This window comes from Solanum tuberosum, unplaced genomic scaffold, assembly GCF_000226075.1.
Source record: "Solanum tuberosum cultivar DM 1-3 516 R44 unplaced genomic scaffold, SolTub_3.0 scf00035, whole genome shotgun sequence".
Taxonomy (NCBI): domain Eukaryota; kingdom Viridiplantae; phylum Streptophyta; class Magnoliopsida; order Solanales; family Solanaceae; genus Solanum; species Solanum tuberosum.
This window is the reverse complement of record NW_006238963.1, coordinates 1,514,720-1,524,049: the sequence shown is the minus strand read 5'-3', so window position 1 is coordinate 1,524,049 and position 9,330 is coordinate 1,514,720.

Here is a 9,330-nt window from a genome sequence, read left to right as displayed (position 1 = left end):
TCTCTCAGATCTCGCTCGCTCACTCGCCTCTCTCACTTTATACAATTGATCTTTTTGTATATGTATACCAAAACAGATTATACAACTGCTTTCTTTTGTATATGTATAGCGAAATATACATATTTATGTTTGCTATGAAGCACAATTATGCAAACTTTGCTATAACATACAAATATGAATTTTGTGTTTGCTATATGTGAAAGTTGCTCTTAAAAAAATAATACAAAAATAACAATAATCTAGTGATGTTTTAAGTAGGTGTTTGCCATAGGTTTCAAATATTTTTTGAAAATTATGGAATTGGAGTTGAAGATAGAATTGTGTTTGACTATATTCTTTCTAGAATAATGTTCATATAACTGTATACAACTTCAAAAATGAAAAGTGATTTAGATAACATGTTATAAGTTATTTTTCAAATTTGAAATATAATTTTACTAAACATAGATTTTCAAATAAATTTAAAAACAATTCCAAAAGAAAATTAATATAACTTTTATGACCTAACAAAACATAATAAACCGTTACTCATTTAACTTTAGGATCAGATTTGCAATTATCTAGCTCTTACATTATCCTCCCCTAGGCTGATTTGGACAGTTGAAAGTTGGTCAAAATCAGTACAATGTATGTACAGATTTTTAAAATGTGGTAAAGTGGACATGGACCACCCAAAAACTAGTGTTCATAAACTAATAAAATGACAGCCTGCAATGGAGTAAAGTAATCATCAACTTGTTCATCACTTTCACAAAAGTGATTGGTCATGAAACAAATGACTATTGTGGCTGCATGCCTTACTTGTAAACTAACACCAATTTGGAAACATCATATTTTTTAATATTCCAAATGTGGTTCCCACTTCTCTCCTTGCTCCCCAATATTTTGTTTTTAGTAAATTCTAGAGGTATAAAATTGGTGGGTTGAACTGATTGATTTTTGGCGGATCAAATTGAGTTGAGTTAAAAAAAATAAGGAGAAAATTATATAACAAGGCAAACATGTTATATGTATTTAAGATAATCCTCTAACAATTTAAAATAATTATAATTCGGAGCTACATGTAGGATTTTATAGCAAATTTATCTCTCCTCTCTCCCTTGGCTGTCTCCTTCCACTGCCCTCTCTCATTCTCTCTCTCCTTTCTCTCTCCTCTCCCCTCTCTCTCCATCCCAAACAACTGCAACCCAAAAAAAATCACATAATATGACAATTACATTTTTGTATTATGTATCAAATGTATTTGTATACCATATCAACTGTATTTGTGATAAAACTTGATACAACGAATACAATATGCACTCATCCTCTCTGTCAAATGCATTATGTATCAATTGTGTTCAATCGAATATAGGTGAGAGATGTGTATTTTTTATCAATTGTATTCAAACAACTATATTTGTATTTTGTATCAACTGTAGTTGTATTTTGTATCTGTTGTATTCATGATACAACGAATACAACATGTATTAATCCTCTCCCCTCCCTCTCTCGATCTCACTTGCATCTCTCCTCCCTCTCTTAATCTCTCTTGTCTCTCTCCTTCTAATATGTAATTGAAGTCATTTGTTTTTTTTATATACAATTAGATTCATTTTGATATAAATCAGTTGTATCTATTGTATTCGTGACACAACTTGATACAACAATTATAACATTATTCAACCTCTCTCGCCTTTCTCCTCTCTCTCAGGTCTCACTCGCCTTTCTCCTCTCTCTCTCTCTCTCCCAGGTCTCGCTCGCCTCTGTCACGACCCAACCAACCAGGTCATGCGGGCACCCACTCTAACACCTAAGTAGGAGAACCCTCATATCCCAAAAGGCAAAACATGAAGAAAATTGACGAAAAACAGGTATAAATGAAATCATCGAGTTTTCATAAATAAAACTTTAAACAATTTAGAGTTAAAACTTGTAAAGTAACTAACACCCCCCCCCCCAACGAATCCAGTCTAAACAAGGTACAAGAGCTACTAAGAGTACAACTGAACATAATAAATAAAAAGACACAGCTCCCACCATGCGGAAGGAAAGATAGAAGCTGCTGGAGAATTTCTTCGTCTTTACCTAATGGAACATCACCAACCTGCATCCAGTCTATGTAAAAAGATATAGCAAGGGTAGTATCAGTACAACCACACGTACTGGTAGGCATCATCGGTCAACCCGACGCCCACCACATAACATAAGAAACCAACTAGTAAGATCATGAAATAAACCACTCGCTTCTCCACCTTTACCCTCTCTCAAAATACCTCAGAATTACACTAGTACTTTTACTACGAACTACCTTCTCTGTCAGCCTACTTACTAGGTTCTTGGTCATAGCCTATCATTCTAACACATAGGAAATTCCCCAAATACAACTACAAACATTTCAACTATTCGTTCACGTCACACCCTTACTTCCTTTTCATATTACCCAGACATGGCCACTTAGTACATTACATCACGTACACTACCCCCACTCCTCGCCATTACAACACACGACACCTTTTTCCTGGACATTAACAATTCTTGCAATGTTCTCTCCCTTCTTATCGTATTACATCCCGGTTGGGTGTGCCCCCTTCCGGTTCACTCAATATCAAGGTACATATCAAGTTACTCAACATAGAATAACAATCAAACATAAGTCCTCATAACCATAAAACAACTCTGGTAAATACAACATCAATTATCATTACAAACAAGGTACAATTTCACAATCCTCAAGGCATACAATTATGTCAAATCATTGGTCCTCTCAGGGAACCCAAATCAAACTGTTAGCATACCGGAACGTGGTACTCGATCCAATAATTATGCCGGAACGTGGCAACTAATCTAATAATTATGCCGAAACATGACAACCAATCCCATATTTATACTAAAACGTGTCAATCGATCCAAGTTAGTGTGTCGGAACGCAACACCCGATCCACAATCACTATGTATATTATCACACTCATACAACAAGAGATGATTCACAACATATAGTTTTTCGTTCATACTTGTTCACATTAGGTGTGATCAACATGTTCTGTTCACATACATGCACATATTACAATGAAGGAAGAGCAACCCACAACACACAATTATAAGATCACAACCATCACTAATGAACTACTCATCCACGGATATCATGTAAGCATTAATTCAACCATACCTAGTCCTAGTTCATCATCTAAGACTTCTTCCTAAGATTTAACCATATTTCGTTCAGTGCACGAGGGCCTACACATAATTCCACCATTGATTTACATATATTACACTGTGAACACAGATTTATAACTACTAATTCATAAAACCTAGCCTACCTGGGCGCCAAGCAGCTGCATAGAGGAATTGCAGATAATATTTTGTTTTTTCGGACGACATGACGGTGAATTTGGCCAAGAATCCACAAAATATCACCATTCTCACACTAGAATCTCTTCCTCCTTCTTTCCCAAGCTTGGAGTAACTTTTTGGAGGGTTTCTGGGTGATTTACGTCTAATCTAGGTACTTTAGGAAGAAGGAAAAAATAAGAATTCACGTTATTATATTTTGTCTCACCTATCTCGCTCTGGCATCAACTTACCCTGCCCTGGCTTCAAACTCAAAACTGTAACACCCCAGAAAACTTTTCGAACTAAGACTCGAACCATTCTTCGTAGTGAGTGAGATATTACCACGGAATTAAAAATTTATTAAGTGTTAAGGTCACTATATGTAGCACCTTGAGTTCCAAGAAGAATTAGATTGGAAATAGAAAACTTTTCGAACTAAGACTCGAACCATTCTTCGTAGTAAGTGAGATATTACCAATGAATTAAAAAATTATTAAGTGTTAAGGTCACTATATGTAGCACCTTGAGTTCCAAGAAGAATTAGATTGGAAATAGCAAAATCTAAAATTTTGCAAGTTAAGCTAAGTATGAGTTTTGGGTCGACTTCAAATGACCATAATTCATAGATCATGATGATTTAGGTGTTCTACCATAAACCGTAGGAAATATATTTGAATTATATTTCCAACGCCACCGGGTTTTCTTAGTTTCGAGTTCGTATGAGGAAGATATGTCCATTCGAAGTTGGACTGTCTAGATAAGGAAAGTCGAAACCGGATTTTTGAGGGGTATTTTGATCTTTTCCTTACCCGATCAGATTTAATTCATTTTTAGTAATATTTTAGGGGTATAATATGATTAGGTTCAGTTTTATAATCTTAGTTTACGCCTAGGGTTTTAGTAGAGAGTTCAAGAAGAGAAAAGCGAAGAAAAGAGAAATGATCGATGCGTTCGTCGAAATTCTTGAGAGTTGTTGCGGATTATCGCCATGGGTCTGATCCCTAAGAGGTATGTAAGCTTCCATAGTGTTGGGTTTGTTCACCCACACGCTAAACATATTGTTTTCAGCGAAGTTTCATTCTCAAAAAGTTGAAGGATTTAAGTTCTTGATAGGTGTTCTTGAAGTTTATTCTAAATCTTGTTTTGTTGGGGTTTTGATGATTTCTTGAGATGAAAGAGATTGTTTTGAGTGGATTAGTGTGTACTTAGGTTGGGTAATTGAATCTAAGGAAAACTTGAGAAAAGAAATCGATAAAAAGTGATTTAGGATCAGAAAACGAAAGACGAAATTCGTTGAATTGTGCCTGGGAAAGGCTGGCGCGGCGCGTCCCATTTGCGCTAGAGAGGTTGGGGCGGCGCGCCAGCAATGCGCCAGAATTGGGTTCCAGTAACTTAGGGGCTGGCGCCCCGCGCCAGCAACGCGCCCGGGTCGTCTGCCCCTACCCTTTTTTCCATCGTTTAGCCTATTTATGTTCTTCTAAAGTGTACAAACACTTCCTATTGATTCCAACTACTCTAAATGACTTCTAAACACCTAGAAAACATTCAAGAACACGAATCATAACCTTGAATTCATAATTTCAAATTCAAGGTAGAGTTAAGAGTTAATCCTTGAAGAGTTCTTCCGAACATTTGAGATAGCCCCTTTGAGTCATGTTGTGGAGTCTTCTACAACTTCTAGTAACTTGTTTTAAGAATCAAGTAAGTGAGCATGAGAGTGAGGAGAATGTATTCATGAGTCTACTTTTTCATCATGAGATTTTTCATATCATGAACCATAACTCTTGAATTCATAATTCACATGCAAGAGAGAGTTAAGAGTAGAGTTTAAGGAAGCCTTTGAGTTCAATTGTGAATCCTTTGAGATCCATCATCGATTTGAGTTAGGTTTTAAGTAAGTAAGTATGCGAATGAGAAGAGTTATATCATGAGTTCCATAATGTTATGTAGACCTACGAGTCAAGTTATTCATGTCCATAAATTCCGCATGAACCCTATAAGTCGAGCAGTCTTGAAACGAGAAGTATCTTTGAATCCTTGAGTTGAGTAGTTCATGCTCATAAATTCCGCATGAACCCTCTGAGTTGAGCATTCTTGAAATGAGTAGTATCATTGAAATTCTTAAAGTTTTCAAAAGTCTTTCACAAACATTTTAACTTTGTTTTAAGGCTTAAGTTCAAGTTAAGCAAAGAGTAAAGATTTGAAGTTTCATTTCTTCAAAGAAGTATATGGGAACTAAGAATTCTCAAGAAGTTTTAAAATGTTTCCACATTTTGAGAAAGAAAAGGGAACATCGATTCCAAGAGAGCTTTTAAAGCTAAGTTTTGAGTAATTATCTCAAACCAAAGAAAGAAGTTGTTTTAAAACATATGAGCTAAGTATATTTTTGGGAGTAGTATTGAGCACCGATATGGGGATGCGAGTTCATATTAACTCAAGTCTCCATAAACCATGTAGCCATCATGGGTATTAATGGGTCATACTTTTTAGATGATCACATAAGTTAAGCTAATGGATCCAATAAGGTAAGCGTTCTATATGACGATAAAGTATATGGTAGTTCTGGCAGCGTGGGCAAGACGTTGTATCACCACTTAGGCTCATAGTGGTGGTTGTCGGTTAGAGAAACTCCCACAGAAACTATATTACTTTATTATAAAAGTAAAGTTGAGTTTGTTATTGTATTTTCTGTAACGAACTAAGTTGTTTTTACTGTTTTATAAAGCTTTCCATATATTGCATCTTTTACTATTGCATTATCCTTGAGTATCATGGGTTGAGTATTTCAAGTCGAGTATCATATCTTTGAGTTGAGTATCTTATCCTTGAGTACTTCTGGGTTGAGTAAGTTTGAGTAGTTTTGAATATCCTTGAGTATTCCTTGAGTTGAGTAAGTTTGAGAAGAGGTAAGTATGTTTCCTTTTTATCAAGTTTCAAGCTTATGTTTATGCTTTAGAATTACTCTTACATGCTCGTACATGCCACATACTGGGCCATTTGGCCTACATCTTCTCATGATGCAGACACAGGTATTCAGGATCATCAACAGAAGCTACATTGATACATCCAGAAGTTCGAGTTAGCTATGGTGAGCCTCCTTATTTCCGTTTAGTCAAGATGTCATGAGTCTTGTCCCGACATCCATATTTATTAGTTTGAGGCTTCATAGATAGTCATCATAGTTGAGAAGTTTGTATCATTTATTTTATTAAATGTTTTAAAGACTTAAGTTGCCTATTTTATGGCAAGTTGAATAATTTATTTTATTCGAAGTTTTCTTTTGAGTTAAAGTTTTCTATTTAAATTTCATGAATATTTATTCAGTTTTTAAGCTTTGTATGTTTAAGTTAGTCTTTCGCTTGTAGTCAGCCAGGATGAGGGTTCGCTTGGGGACCAACAATGGTTCTTGAGTGTCGGCCATGTCCAGGGTGTAGACTCGGGTCATGACAAAAACCACCCCAAAACTCTCTCGACTTGATCATTCCAGACGACAAATCAAAGGTAAGTTTTCATATTCCTTACACTCTTTACTTCAATACTTGGTTAACAATTATTGCATGCTACTATTTAATCGGTTAGAATGTTTCTTGGGTAGTTATTCGAAAATGAAAGTAGGTTGCTAGTTTTGATAAATAAACGTAGCATGAACACTTCCCTTACGTCCTCAACATCTCTACAACATCCCGGGTGTAAGAATTTTGTAAAAATATGGTTGAATGGGTACCAAAACGGGTGGGGGAAGTTGAAGGGTCTTTTGATGAAAAACTTGGATTTGGGCACTGTTTATGGGTTATTTGTTGAAATAATTGCTTATTTAGGTTCTAGGGCAGTTTATATACTTTGATCTGCTGAAATTCTATCGAAAACAGAGGTTTTGGGATGAAAAGGCACCATCATCGCGCCAGGTGTTCATCCCAGATGAAGGCTGCTGGGGCGGCCTTCATCCCGCTGTGGCGGGATGTGCCAGACCAGTGGCCTGCATCCTTAACTCAGAAATTTTCTCTTTTCTCATTTTAGCCTTAACCTGTCTATTCCTATCGTGTTCTAACTCATATTTAACTTATTGCAGGCTCTCTAAATGGGAGGTCTAAATGAGGAAAACTTACCTTTCATTTGGTTCCCCGATGTCGCTAGTCGGGAAAGACATCATGACAATAAAAATACAGGGTTCTGCTGCGAGAGAGGGTTCGTGTTACTCAGGCTGGAGGAGAAGGCACCTGTATTTTATGCTCGCCTGATGGAGTTCGGATGGACTCCACTGACTGAGGCTCCCCCGGATACACGTTCCACTTGGGTGAGGGAGTTTTACGTCATTTTGCCTACTGTGCGATGAGAGGACCCTCACCCCGTCATCCGTATTCGGGGAATTGACATTCCCCCGAATTCCACTGCCATTAATGAGGCTCTAGAGGTGCTAGAGGTCTCGAACGCTGAGTACGAGGCCAAGATGAGGGAGATGGATCTGGAGTGGTTGAGAGACACTCTGGTTGAGCATGCGCGTCGGGATCAAGTCTACTAGGCTACTGTAGAGGGTATTACTAGCACAGATTGGTCACCTGATGCTAAGAGGTGGCTACACTTGGTGACTATGAGGATCCGCCCTTCGGGCAAACCGTACCGACGTGACTTTTCCTCGGGCCTTGGTGGTGGCGTGCGCTATAAAGGGCATCAAGTTGAATGTGGGGGAACAGATCATCTTAGAGTGGAAGATGTTCTACCGGGGTAACAAAAAGGCTTTCTTCCTACCGGGACTTATTACTACGATGTGCAGGCGGGTAGGAGTGTCACTTTTTTATGCCGATGAGGTACTTCCTATGGATTCCCTCTTCACCCTCTTTTGGTTAGAGCAGGTTCCATTTCCAGGAGCAAGAGAAGGAGAACGGGCAGGACTAGCAGCAGTAAGGCGGCCGTGGGTTCGAACGACGAGGCCCCACTCTCAGGTGCACGGGTCGAGGAGGATCTGGCGGCCGTCTGTAAGAGATTGGGGACTGCTTTTGCTGACTTCACTCCAGTTCCACCCAGCATTGCCCTAGAGGTCGAGATGTTTCGCCGTGAGCTACGCCAGGAGAGGAGGAAGGGTCTGGAAAGGGATCGTCTGATGGTCCGAATATGGAAGACCGTGAGGACCATATTCACTTACGTTACCCCTAGTCAGGAGTTTTCCCGGGTCGAGAAAGGAGATTTCCAGCACTTTACCTTCCTGGACAAGGCTGTGACATGTCTTGTGCCTCCGGAGGATCTATGCTCAGATATTGACACCCCCAGTCCTAGAGTCCTTGATTTGGTTTTTCCTTTTGCCCCTCTTCGGCTTGTAATTTTTAGGACAACTTGGTTTTTATCTTCTTGCCTTTCTTATGTTTTGTAAGCACTTGGATGCTAGATTTCCTACTTTTTCCGTAGTAAAATGTTAATCACTAAGTTTTATAAACTATTCTCAATTGCTGAACACGGATAAAATTGTAGGGGTTAGACCGGATACCATTGATGGTCCTAATTGGGAAACTGGAAAACTAGAGAGGGCAGACTAAGGTTCTGCCTCGCCTCATCCCGCTCTGGCGGAAGAATTCCCACTCTGGCGATCTCGCTCTAGCCCTAGTAGAGGTCCGAGTAGACTAGACTACTAAGGGCCAGCATCTAAGGACCTTCCAGACTGCTGATCTTACTTAAGCACTCGACGTCCTTGGCGGGAATAATCCCGTCACAGCGGCTCCGACGAACCTAGAATCCATGCCAACATTTTTCTGGGATTTTTCTCTTTTCTTATTTTTCCAAAAGGTTTCCAGCCTCACCAAACAATCTTAGGACAATTCTCCGAGCTAGGAAAAATCATTGTCTACCCCAAATTCATCCCACGATACACGAACCAATACATTCTCGTTATCTCAGCACCACAACCCATATATCCCCAGGATACACCCAGACGCTTAGGTGGTCATTACACAAGCGCAAGATACACTCATATCTTCCTTCCACCACAAGTTTTCAAGATACTCCAGCATTTACAACCCGCATAACTTC